General features: G+C 30.7%; 1 protein-coding gene across 1 annotated transcript in view; it reads right to left on the reverse strand.

Moving 5' to 3' along the window:
* Positions 1-15,516, reverse strand: part of LOC114129083 (signal-induced proliferation-associated 1-like protein 1) — a 41,267-nt gene that overhangs the window by 11,280 nt on the left and 14,471 nt on the right. The window lies entirely within an intron of this gene.

A 15,516-nucleotide genomic window follows, 5' to 3' on the forward strand; every position in this document is an offset into this window, starting at 1 on the left:
TAATTATTTATGCAACATAATATTAAAATATGATATTATTATACCTAAACCTATACCAAATTTTAATAACAAAGAAATATGATTCTTTTATTTTTAGGAATTTCGTTTACAAAAATTACACATACCTACGATGTAATTAAACGATTTGAAGTTTTTGCAGTTCACAAAACTCTCTACAAAATATATTTTTATACCCCATGATATTAGAAATAATTGTAGGTATCTATTCACCAATATACGAATGTCGGAAAAAACTAAATCTTTACCTATTATTATTATAACAGAATAAAAAAAATGCATACGATTTACTGCTGTATACGGACAAGTGCGAATTAATTTGCAGGCGAGCGTTTATGATCGCTCGCAAGCCGACGTTCATATATGTATATATTACTATATATATACATATATGCAGACGGTTAGAAATGTATCGCACGTTTTTTGTTGTTTTTTTTTTTTTGCCAGCGTAGCAGATAAGGACAGCCAACGACGAATCGCCACTGGTGCAGTGTCGTGTATGACTGCTAATTATTGTACACCACGCGAATCTCCGATTGAAATGTGTACACAATATATATATACTCGTATTATATTATGAATAATTCATCATAAATTCTCTCCCGCACGTTGGGTACAACTTCAATGGCGTTATTGAGAATACCGCCGATTTATGAATAATACATTTCGAAAATTCGGCGGAAGTTTGAATTTGAGAATAATAAAAGAAAAAACTAAATTAAAAAAGGTTGCCGGAAAACGTGTCGCCTGCTATTGCAGAGGAGAACAACGTTGACACACAACCTGTTACGTAAACATATGTTGAGAAATCCATCGCGTATATTTTTTCCAAATTACAAATAAAATATGTAAAAATATGTTAAGGTTCTTATAATACTTCTATTTATGTATAGATTAACATGAGAGATATCTACTCGTTGGGCCTTAATTTAAATAACTATTTGCAAACACTCATATATGGATTTATTAGATCATCGAGTATAATATTGAAATTTAGATATCGAAAGTAAAAAATTATACGAAAACAAACTTCGTGCGTATGGAAATTTGTAGTGATATTTAAAACTCAAAAACTTTATACACAAACACGCTTTTAGTTATGTGTTTATCATACAGGGTGTATCAGTAAGATCTGATCGTATTACATAGGAATTAAATTTGAATATTTCATAAATTTATTTGTGAATTTGTAACATTGTGATACACCTTGTACCTACAATTTACATACATAATATAAAAACGGAAATGATTATAGGTTATGGTTTATTTATTTTTGGAATGAATATTATATACTTATCAATTATTATTAAACAACAGCAAATGTGTAATACAAACAATATCTTGGGGCCACAAAAAAAAAGTAAGATGTAAATTGAGTCGGTATAGGTTTAAGGTTTCAAATAAAAACGCAGTAAGTAGCAACGGCAGCGTAATACATAAACTAAATAGCCGCGTAATAGTTAATTAGTTATAATACACTGCATATATTATAATATAATATATATATATATATATATTCCAATACATCCATTATATATTATTATAATAGAACTTTGTTAATATAGTAGACATAATATACGGTTTTAAATTATAATCAACTATTTTAAATTGTTTGTACTAAATAAGTGATTTTATAGTGTATACTATATATACAGTATACACAGTATACGGGTTATAAGCTATTTTGGTTATAATGCACTATGCAATATGCACATACCATAAAGTATATTATACATTATACATTGTACATTAATTTAATTAATTTTCTTATTTTTTTACACTATATCAATAGCTAAATACTTATAGAATATAGGTAATAGTTTTGTAATGAATGCAATATTTAAATTTAAAGAGTACTGTATAGGTGATCAGGTACTACAAATTAAAAGTGTTTTACATTTTAATACGATTGTAATTGAATGTATAAATTTTTTTAAATTAATTACTTTTAAGATGTCACACAAGTAGTGATAATATTAATTACTACCCCCTCCCCAAACGTATTCTTTGAATGTCACTAGACAGTACACATTATTATTATTATTATCGTATACTTGTGGTCATCTCGTGTTCTATATGAATAATATAATATGACACGCCATAGACCATAAGAATATCCGGCTGAACTATTGTCGACGCCACGTAGGTCGTAACATAGGTCGAAAAACATAAGAAATACATCAGTGACAAAAAATTAAAATTAAATTCATCTCTTTATCATTTTAAAGCACATTTTAAACTGAATTTGTTGAGATTATAATATATTTATAAGGTTTTTTAATGCATTAAATTCTCAATCTATAATTATAAATTTGTCAAATTGTAAAAACATTAAGTATACCGTCACAATTATTGCAACGCGCATCCCCTAACTTAGGTGCACGCGATGGAATGTCGTCATCGTCGTCGTTGCGGTTGAGATATTTTTGAGGGTCGATAATACTCTGTGCGTGCATACAAAACGCACACCGACCGACTGACGAGACATCCTGCGGGGTAATAAAATTCGAAATTCCGAGACGAAAACGCGTACGACAAACTATAAAATACCTACCCAATATACAACGTACGCATATAAAATAACACAAAGGACCGGCAGCAGCAGAGCAATGAGAGCGATTGAGAGAGGCGACGAAGAAGTCTCCTCCTCGTGTGCATCGCTGCAGCGTATCCTGTGGACCAATATACCATCTGTCGCGCAGTCCTCTATTTAATAGCATTATATTATTATATTATATTATTAAGCATTTAGGTATATCATACAGTATATACATAACGAATACCATTGTGGCGGGGGCGGCTGCGCATTTTGACCTGCGGGCTGCATGATTGTCGGATGGCAAACCAATTTAATTGACCGGAATGCCACGAGGGGATGATACAGACATTGGTCTATATCCATTGGGACATAGTCGTGACGATGTATATAGGGGACGAGGGAGAATTTCGATGCACAGGAAATCGTATACAAGACGAACAAAATATACTATTATACCGATTAGAATGCAATGCAGGCGGCGACACGTATACCTAAAATAAATTCAGGGTGTAACCTGCAGTAGCTATATTCCGAGAAATTCTATCCTTTTCTGATACAGTTTGTTCGATTAAAGAAAATCGCGAGTCATCCATTTGTAGGCATATCAAATTTACTATATCTACTATAATACTACACGGATAAACAGCTAGTTTACACCCCCAAAACATGAACATCGCATCTAAATTGCCTCCTTTGCTATTCTACATATTATCTAAATACGGGGTTTTCAACAGTAACTTATAACAAATATTATTCCCTATAAAGAGGATGCCACACCTGAATGTAATGTCCCCAATTTAAGAACATAAAAAATACTAAATTTGAACTCAGCATGAACCAATTTTATACACTAGGCTTAAATATTTAAGTGAATTAACTTATGATTCAAGCTTTAAAGGAAGAACTTTATTTGTATTATCTTATTGGTTTATTACATCATTCATTTTTAAGACGTTTATGAGTACGTAAAAGGATTATAACTCGTAGAAAAATTAAAATACCATAAAAAGCTATAGCACTATAGCAGTAGCAGTCACTCGGGCACTAGGAGGCAGTCGTCATTGATATGGGACACTTAAATAATATGTGGAGGAGCAGCTATATTGTATAGTATACAATGTGTAATACTGTACGTCTATGCACAATATTAAAATTTTATCCATGTCACGCCGAGGGCATTCCGGTCACGGGAATGCGGGACATTCTTAATTATTACCTTCCATATAATGTTTAAGCTTATATTTTATTTATTTCATACGTACTCATAAATTTGTCTTTAATTTGAAAATATAAACAAAAACCATTTTATAATTAAAATAATATGATTATATGAACCACGTAATTTCTCTATTTTCAAAAGAAATAGGGCCTCCTTTACACATCCGGGAAAACCACCATACTGAAAAGCCAACAATAAAATACTGATAATGTCCTTAGTTTTAATTTTGATTATAGATTAATTCAAGCTAATATTAAAGCAATAAAGCCAATAACATACAATTGAACTGAAATTTGATGTTTTATAAGTTAAGGAGACAACACAATTTAAGGGTATGCGTGCTCTAAAATTCAATTTGTTATTAATTAATGGCGATAAAATAAAATTTAAATATATTGATGCGCAATGGTTTTATTAAGATTTCTAAAGCGATATAGAACCCAGTGCATGTATATTTATAAAAATATATTATAATGCTAAGAACGGTATTTTTCAAATAATTTCAAAAGTTAATATAAATTGGTGCAGATTTTAAATTTCAACTAAACAGTATTGACAATTTTCAAGATCAACAGTAATTGATACAAAATTACCATTTCATTTAATGAACCATTGCACGATTACATGGACTTCTAAATATTTTTTATTTTGATGTTCTGACATGACTTAAGTTTTTAAATAGTGTTCAATCGATATACTATATGACAGCCATGCATAAAATATACAGTATAATAAATAATATTATATTATAATATATAATATTTTGTACAACTTGATATTTATTTTTAAAACGTAGCGCTTATACTATAATGTATATTATATATATTAATTAAAGTGTGGTTGAACAACTTCTGTCATCTGAAACTACGTTTGCTTAGAAACGTGATTTCTCGAAGACATAATTGAGAGACATCACATTCGACATGTATGATATATTATGTATACACGTCACACGTATATCATATTGAATACGAAAAAATAAGAACGGCAAGATCTTCTATAATTGGAGCGGACCGAGACGATTGCCGGGCGTTGACACGACCAGAGTATTATATTGTCACGAAAAATTTATTAATATTAACGATGAGTATGATACGCATCGATGTGAGTAAATTATAAGTCGTCTATGAAAAAAAAAAATTAAAAAAGTGTATAAGAACAATTAATATCGAAGAGCCGAACGAAAGCCGTCGGAGAGTAATAATAATATGATGGTATTGTCGTAGGGCTCCGTTTTCGTATGTAACTGTGCATAACACGTGAATCAATCTAGTTTTCCGTTCACATGTTAAATAAACAAAATGACAGCGAAACGAAAACGGTATCTGTATACGCATTCATAACGATCAACAACGATCAACAATCTAGCTGTGGCACATTATTATGCGAGCAAGGCGCGTTCGTTCGTCCCATTCTCATCACGTCGATAACACACACGCACACACACAGGACAGCGACAACGGTACGGAATAGAAATAATATTATAGAATAGAGAATATACATTAAACATAATGTATACTCGTATTATCCATCCCAGACTTACGTAACTATTTTATCGTACAAGTACATGCACACACCGTGGAGTATACCTTATGCGTTAACCCGGTTTAGAATTCAACGACTAATCGATCTAAAAAATTGTTATATTTCGTTAGTAAAAGTATAAACGCGTATCTTTAATAATATAGAGTCCCAAAGATAACGTTGTATAACGTATAGGTATACGTAATGGTGCGACAGCGTATAGAAAAAATGTTTTAATTTGAATCGTATATACGATTCACACAATAATAACATTATACTGGTATGCCCCGAAGGTCTGAAATCCAAACATGGACTTCGAGCGGTTTTTAATATAAAGTACAAGCAAGCGCGAGCGAAGATACGACAATGTCACGAACATCATGATAATTTATGTTTATATTTTATAACACTTATGTATTATAAATTATAATATACAAAAAAATGCGCACAGTGAACGTTGGTGGAAGAATAAAAAAATGTAAACCTTTTATTGAATCGTCGTCATCGAGTCGCTTTAGATGTTTAGTGTTTTTAGATCGTGACCGAGAGAAAATGGTACTACTTATGTTGCTGCGTAGGCTACGCAGCGAAGCTGTAGCAATATGATCAAAATCGACCGGTTAATAACATTAAACAAATACAAACGATCAAACAATTTAAATATAACTAATGTAAGTATTGAACGGGCGTAAAATTTAATGTATTTTTTTTTTGTTTATAGAAGTCATACTTGTGTGCGTAAAAATTAAACCGCGGAAAGTGGTTGTCGCTGCCAAGGACACGCTGATACTATCGTGTGTGTATACGTACCTAGTAGTAGCGGTAATAAATATGACAATACAACTCCGCTAATTATAGTCCGGCTATAAATATAATTATTATATTATGTACCTTTTTGTTCTCTATTTCTAGTCGCATACACACAACACACATTATACAATGTGCAGTCAGTGGTCACGTGCTGCAGTATTTATATTCACCGACTAAACAGAAATAAATTCATCACGAATCGAACCAATTACTATTAAGTATTAAGTAATAAGCCATAACGATTTACGACACTCGTAGTGGGTATTGTTACACATTATTATTATTATAGACGTTTTCGTTTTCCTCTTAACCCATGTTCCGTTTTCCATAAAAAAATAAAAATAATGAACTCAATTTTCCTTCAAGTATAAAAATAATATTAATAATGAATCAAGTCTGAGCATTATATTGCATTCAGTACTTTGTTATTTATTATACAATCATACTACATACATTATAAACTACAATTTATAAGCAAAATCAAGTATTACCACAAACTAGTATGAGAAAATATATTTACATACATATTAAAATAGTAAATGATTTTACTTTATGGTCAATATTTCATTAAATGTTTCGAGTTAACGGTTAACCCTTCCTTATAACACATTAAAAAAATCAGCCAATCAGACTTTTTTAAACAATTGATTACAGAAAAAAAATTATGCTTCTTTATTTACCTAGTAAAAAATAGTACAGTGATTTTGGATAATAATGGACTTTGCCTTTTTAATTGTTGTTATTAATAAACTAAGCCAAATAAGCGCTACTGCAGTAGCTAAATTACCTGTACAATCTTTAAAAGAGGACGTTATACCCGCATGACGTGTTGTCTCTGTCTTACTAACGTACATCATTGTTTGTGTTCAACAGAACACATTTTGTGATTTTAGCTTTAACATTAGACTAAATTTACAATTTACATATAATCAAATTTAAAGGTAAGAATATTATCTAGGAAATTTCATATGCTTTTATGGATATGATCATTTTAAAGTGAGTTATAGGCTTATAGCTATGTAAAATATTACAACTTTAAAATGATAATATCAATAGTAAAATTTAGCATAATATATTTTATATTATATATACATTAGATTTGATAATATGTAAATTTAGTCTAATATTAAAGCTAACATCACAAAATGTGTTCTGCTGAACACAAACTATGATGTACGTTAGTAAGACAAACACAACACATACGGGTAACGTCCTCTTAAGGATTATTATCAAACAAGGATAAGACGCAGTGCAGGATTCGCACACTGCTGGTTCGCAGAAAAGAGGACTGCCTATAATAGACGACTAGTTACTAATAGGGCCTACGCCCTACTGTCTATAATAGTGGACATTGTTGACCGCAACACGTTTGTGTAACGTATAATAAATTATATTATAATAATATATTATGCACGCGCCACGCGGTAATATAAATATTGGGAAACTTTAATAACAATAATAAAACAACTTGTAATGTACAGGTAATCTAACCCATATAATAAACATTACGATAGACTGTAGAGTAATAATAATTTCATTATAACGTAGCTACCACACCACTTAATGTGGTTGTGGACAATTTTGTAATACTCTACATAAAAATTAAGTTTTTGTACACAACATAGTATATATATTATCTACAAATAAACTGAATAATATATCATAATTCAAAAATAATATACCTATACGAGTTTCAATTGTTCATAGTATCCGAAGGTTACACTTATTACTAACATATTTACATATTTTTAACCATCGTCCAACATCATTCATCAAACACAATTACGAATAGACGCATAGAGTGGATATTGGCACTCTGTTTTCTCTCGATAATCCACACAACATAGACATAACGCACTCACGCAAAATCATTTTTTTTATGTTTTTGAGTAACCTTAGATAAAATTACTCATTATAATAATTATAAAGAACAATGTTTTTGAGGTCATGATAAATTTATTTGTCCAAATATTGACTCAAAACAATTTAGTACCTAATTCAATTTAAAAAAAAAATTTTTTTTTAAGTAGAGGGATTCCATACTCCCATAATTTATTCAAGCACTCGTTAATATCAATGATTTAAGAAATAATAGATTTATGATCCACACATAAAATACTATGTACCTAATGTACTTTACAGCCTATACAGGTGTAAAATACATGATGACGGTTCTTTTATCAAACAAAAATCATATTATTTTAAAATCTATTAACTTTCTTGAAATTATTAGATTTTGAAAAAATAATGAGTGTTGTTTGATAAAAGAATTACCTAATATAGTCCAACACATAGATAAGGTTACCGTATAAATATATCCGTAGCCTCTAGCGATATTTAAATTGAATAATTTTCACCATATAATTTGCGGAAGCCCCTAGGTATATATATATAAAAAATAAAATAAAAACATTATTAAATATGGAATAATAATAATGACTAATGATGGTATAACATGTTTTTTTTAATCATAACATAATATACAAACTATTGCATAAAACCAACGAGTGAAAGAAGGACGCAATTATACCTATTTTATAGGCCGAGGGATAAATCCGTTGTAAAACACTATATGTTTATATTAGCTAATTACATTTATTATGATTATTGTTATTATGTTTTTTTTCTCGTAATTTTCTAAAGGGCATATTATTATTAAGCCATTGCTACAAGTTACACGAACAATGTATTATACATTTATAATTCAAATATTCTCACCATTCATTAGTTAAACTTAAAAATAATATGACTATAATCCTATTAAATTTCGAGAAATGCTTGAAGGTCTTAAAAACAATAATAATTGAATATTATTATTATTTCACATCAATGATATATTTATATAGTATGCGTGTATAAATGACAGTTGTTACTAAATAATAATGATATAATGATAATTACTAAATAATTGTTATAAATTATATTAATAAACATTGAGTATTAGTGAAAACTTGTAAATTATTTTCTTTTGAATTTTATTATTATCATAATAAAAAAATTGTACAGACATTTCTTCATTTTTAATCTAATTTTTCTTACACTCGTTAATTGTTATAATCTTTTATTTATGACTAATAAAACTATTTGAAAAAAATTAAAACTATTAATACCACTGCAGGATAGTAACTATAACACCTAGGTAAGTACCATACAAATTATTATATAGTCATCAAAAATATAAAATATCTATGCTTAAATGAAATATTAATTATTGATTAACAAAAAAACTACATAGGTATAACAAAATCAATAGTTTGACGTCTATAGATAAATTAAAATAATAATAATTGTTTAAATTACATTGTTGTAAAGCAGTAAAGAATATCAATAATTTCTCGATGTTTGATGAAGCGTGTATGAAACTGTTTTGAAATAACTGCGTTTTAAACTTCTGTGACACTGTACTTATAATGCGACGCCCAATGGATTGAAAAAAAACTGCAGTAGGTACCTACGTTATTTTTATTTTTCATTCTCCCACGAAATATAATATTGTTGTTCAAATGCGTAAGCATATTCTCGCGGGCATAATATTTTATACGGTCTTACGAGGAGATTTTTTAGCTGCAAAACGAGTGCACCTGTCCCGATAGTTTAAAATGTTTATGTGTTGCCAATTTTGGCCGACCCTCAGTCGAGTAGTAGATATACACAAAACATATAATAAATATAAAAAAAATACGCGTACGACGACGGCGGCGGCTGAACTCGAGCCAAGAAATGCGCGCAACGATTTTCCGGGTTGCAACAACCCACCCACCGGCCTCAACTACGGCGGCCTAACCCATAAATCTCAGCCTTCGATGCGACTTAAATAACTATACACCACTATGCGGCATTATAATAATAATATATTATACTGTACGCAATATTCGTTGTTGCATTTTTTTCACACTATTTTCGATTTTTATGAATATAAGAGAAGAAACAAATAATATGACAAGGGAAAACTCGGCCACCGCTGTTGTGGGAATAGACGATGTATACATCACATCGTCGCCGCCACAGTGAAATAATCGCGGGCTGCCTTCGGTCAATAGGCTAAATTAGATATATATAAGTATCCTTCGTTTGCTATATACATGTATTGGTATTATAGAAACTGAAAATTAATTTCCATCAAATACAGATTACGTGATGCACTGAATGCAGCAGAGCAGCACCACTAGAGCTCAATCGACCGGACATTTTTGACCTACTTCTCTTGGCGGGCACGATGTTTCGTCGTGTAGATACAGACGGCACGCATTTATATATTATGTACAAATAACAAACGACAACGACGATTCTTTCAAGCTAGGTCTTTCGTTAGTTTTATTAGCTTTTTGCAACTTCACAACAAAAGAAAACAATTTGCGAAAACAAAAGAGCCGAAAGACGATAGAACAAAAGTACAATAATATTAAAATAATAGTATAATACATTAATAATTATTTTTTATATAAAAAAATAATAATTATCTCTTAACAGTCTGCATGAGTAGATACATGGAGCATTATCACTTTTAATATTATACGAATACATAAGTAGTGCTAACGATATTATTATAATAATTCTATGTTACATTATACAAAATTTAAATTACAAATTAAAATCAGAAAAACGAAATAGAGGCGGGCCTAGTGTTTCTTCTATTTTGACAGCACTATATTAACATATTTCACCAAAGACCGTGTATGTTTGTTGAGCTGTATCGAAAATACGAATACATTATGAGTGGTCAAATTAGATTAAAATTATGTCTTTCTAAATGAGTAACGACATCTATTGTATGCTATTTTATTTGAATTTAAAATGTATTTTATACAATATTGTACCTAAAAGGCTAAAATAAATCGTTTTGGAATGCGCATGTAAATATATAATCTAGTATATATGAAATGTATTATTTTTGTAAAATATTCAATAAATGTTATTTATTTTATTTTATTTCTCAAAAAAAGATTACTTGAGCCTACATTCGTACTTCGTAGTCCAGGAATAATAAAATAATCGTTGAATTATTTTACATATTTTGCCAATAAAGGTTTTTAATACTACACAAATATTAAACCCATCAAGAATAATAAAATATCATGTTGAACCAACCTGCGAACTGAGTTGTTTAGTATCGTTAATATAATATTAAAATAGTAAAAGCAGCTAGTGAAAAAATTTGAATATGCCTACGTAATCTTAAAACGACACCAGGTATAATACTATGACAAAAATAGGTGCAGCACTTGAGTTTGACAAATTATACAGTGCAAAACTTAAGACAAGTCGTCCTTGTGAAAACTATTTATTCCGTTGCACTGCAGTTAAATGAATAAAATATAAAGTGTAATTGTGAATGAAATAAAAGCGTTTCACATTTGTCGTTTCTTTCACTTAAAATAAAAATAATATGAAGTACAAACGTAATATTAAGGAAATACAAATAAATTTAAATAACAAACCCGTGAACGTAACATTTAATTAAAGTAAGACCCGTGATAGTTTATTTAGAACACCCGTCAGCAGTTTTATATTATACTAAGAAATGAAATGCGTTTTATTTATTTAATTATTTATTTTTTTTTTTTTTGTAATATTGTTAATTGTATAATCAACAAGAAGTAATGATTGGTAAACATTATTTGTATAGAACAAATTACTATTAAAAATTAAAAAAACTTATTATCATAGTATCGTGTACCTCAATTTTATTTATAATTTTTAACAAACTAATTGTGCATTTATAACTAAGAGAAAACTTTATTTTTAATGAAAGGTAAAAATTAATAGGCAGCCGTTAGCCCGTAACACTGCGACAAACAATATAATATAAGCACTTACAGCAATACATCGCGAGGTTTCATTATTATAATATACTTTATACTTGTGTCAACATAATTTTTTTATACGTATCAGGAGAACACATCGGGAGACGATAGTTAAACAATTAATTAATAGATACAAACCGACGAGCCGGGGTTATATTCATATAAAAACATAATATTATGAGACCGAAATTGCGTACACTACACTACGTTTTATACGGTTTCGCGGAAAAATTTCCATAGCGTCTAATTACTTATTAGGCAGACCGTAATAAAATAAGTGCGAAATACGCTGACGCTGCAGCTACAGCACTCACTCGTGTGCACAATACGGACCACCGGCTGCAACAACATTATGGTATAATAATAATAATATACACCAGGAAAACCGAACGTCGTGTGATCCGTTATCGGACACGTGCGCGGCGCATTATTACGTATGATGATCGTCGCAGTATCTTATGAATAGCCTATATAAACATTATAAACTGTCGCCTGGGAAAACATAAATAATAATAAAATAAACTACGGGTACCGGAGTCTCAAACAATCTATACCTACTATAATTATTGGGATCAACAACTTTTCTTTTTTTGGCTATCTATAATCCGCCAACTATGAAAATCCCGCAATTAGGTGGCTTTAAGCTCAATGATCATAATATAATTTTGTGAGAAGTAAAACTAGGCAATGCCATACTAAACAGAATTAAAACTTGAGAAAAGATAAAAATAAATAATGATTGACATTTTGACAATTTTATATCAAAGAAAAAAAAAATTCACAACAAAAAATAAGCTGTTATATTTTATTATGAATATTTATATCAATTATGAATCCGTCAAAATATAAATAAATTACTCAATATTTAAAACATTTTTTGAATGATACGAATAAAGCAATATTTTGTGAGTAGTCTATTCTTTACTATTATAACTTTATAAAAAACAACATTTTCTTATGTATAACAGCCTTTTTCTGATAAATTAATACATTTTTATAGATTATTTTCAAATGATTTTTGTTTTTTTCTATATCATTTAATAACTATCGATAAAAAAAGTTCGATCGTTTAAGACACCGTAACCAATACATATTGTGAAGTTACGTTGCAAGGTTTGAAACTGACAAAATAATAAAAATCATATAAATCATTATTATATGTACTTGAAAATTTTATACTATTAAGCTCTTCCAAAAAATTTCATTTACTCATAATTCTCGCCAAAACACAACACAGAACAATAATACGTAAATACAACTATGATAACATGGATAAAGCTATGTATTTAGGGTGAGGTAAATCATTTTTTTACATGTACAACCGCGTGACGCGAGTGCTCGCGCATAGACCGAGCACCTTCTGGTACGACTATGCCATGTTATGATGGCGGTGTTCTGCACTATCCCAGGGGAAAAACGAGTCGCATGAAAACTGTACGAATAAAAAATATAAAATAAAAACAAAAGCCTCTCCCACTTTCACCCCCAAGTACCGATCCGTTGGCGGCGACGGGCTGGGTAGCAATATAAGAAATTTCCACCATATTAGTATAGTGAAAACGTGTAATATTATTATCTACCCGCCTTCTAGGCAGCTGGCGATAGACATTAAAATATATACATGAAAACGTCAATAGGCAACGTTTTCGTGGGACGAAAAAGCCGGTAAACGACGCCCCCGACACCAGGATCGCGAGTCGTTACCACGGTTATCTACTGAAATAAGTATAGATAACCGTGGTTGTAGGGTCGTTACGCGGTCTAGCCAAGTCGGGCGCACGCGCGTACAAACACATACGACACACGCTGCTGCACATCGTTGGCTCGATTTTTTCCAAATCGTGTTTGATAATATTAATTAAATCATTGTTTTACTATATTTATACATTTTTTATAGGTATGTGCAGCAGCAACACTTGACTGACGTTGTGGTCGTAACATCTGACCGGCGAGAGAAGAAGAAAGATGAGAGAGACAGTGAATAATGAAAATCGTAATTATTATTAAATATATTATCTCCAGCACCCGTAACAACGTATTTGCGTGGGAGGAGGACCTCGTTTTCGGTGAACACACGGTATAAAGCAGCATAAAAGCGTTGCCCCGTATCCGTTCTGCAGTGTTCGGACTACAACAACGACTACCATAATCTTATATAATAATAAATATATATAATACTGAAATACTAAACTACAACAGGCACTATTATAATAATAAATAGGTACGAGAAGACGATGCGCAGGTGAACGACCTATGTGTGGTACACGGTACACACTATACACAACTATACTACTATACTATTACTATTTACTACTACCCATAATTTATATACCATACATTAATACCATGACCATTATACGCACACATTGAAATACACACATTTAATACCGCGTTATTACTATTATACTTAATATACTATATACAACTTACGTGCGTATAACACGTCTTATCGTAACACGGACCAGGGTATACAGTACCTATACACACAATATACGGACTCGATTGGTATCGATAAACACCCGACTCGTCGTATAATATAATATTATAATAAAAATACACGCAATAACGCGCGTACGGTCCTTGACGACGTTTCTGTTTGTCTTCGTGTATATTTTATATTATATACGCGAATATTTTTATTTCTCGGAAAAATGCATTGATATTTAATAATAATAGTTATGAAAACTATCTAGCTTTACAAATCTCAGTCGCCCGCGCAGTAGGTTTTATATATAATTATAGAGTGGTAATAATAATAAATTATCTTTTGCAGAAAAACAGCCTCGATGTTATAAATATACATATTTTTTAAGAGATAATACTTCTAAGATCCAACGATGCAAGTCGTAAAATTTTAAAAACCACATACACGTTACTGTGTTAACCTGTTGACTTTTAATAATTATTGTAACTATAATATTATAATACACTGAGGTGGTTATTTACGACGCAGTCATGCAAGTATAATGTGCATTTAACGAGAAATGGGATTTCAAAATCCATAATATTTTATACCTATGTAAATTGTGTTGTCAAAACGTCGCGTCGTCTGCGCTTGTGTGACACCAGCAGTCTAGACCAATTAAATTCAATATAGATTATAAAAGCATCGCGCCATTGTCTGAAGTGTTCGGAGAGGAGAGCCTACTCCGGAAAGACAATACAGTTATTTATCGATATCATCGCTATTAACGGCGAGTAACGTCGACACCTAGCAGATTTGCCAATCATCGCACGTCGATCGACGTATCAACATGTAACGGTGGGATCTCCTCGGCGAATACCGAATACGGATATCGAGTCCGCAAGGGATGCATCAGAAGTAGTGATGTGATCCAGAGGAATTAGAGAGTGCAGTAGCAACTAGGCCGGACGCTAAGAGTGAGATGCACAATGATTTTCTTTTAACATTATACTATATGTCTATATTTTACATTTTTTTTTTGATCATTCAAATTCAAAACACACTTGAAATTAATTTTTATTTTATAAATCTGTTGCAGTATTAGTGCGAACGGTGAGCAACTAGGTAGGTAGGTACTCTATTATTATATTATGCTCGATGGTATTCATAGATAGTCCCCATTCCAATATATATTATC

Source organism: Aphis gossypii, chromosome 2 (assembly GCF_020184175.1).
Source record: "Aphis gossypii isolate Hap1 chromosome 2, ASM2018417v2, whole genome shotgun sequence".
NCBI lineage: Eukaryota > Metazoa > Arthropoda > Insecta > Hemiptera > Aphididae > Aphis > Aphis gossypii.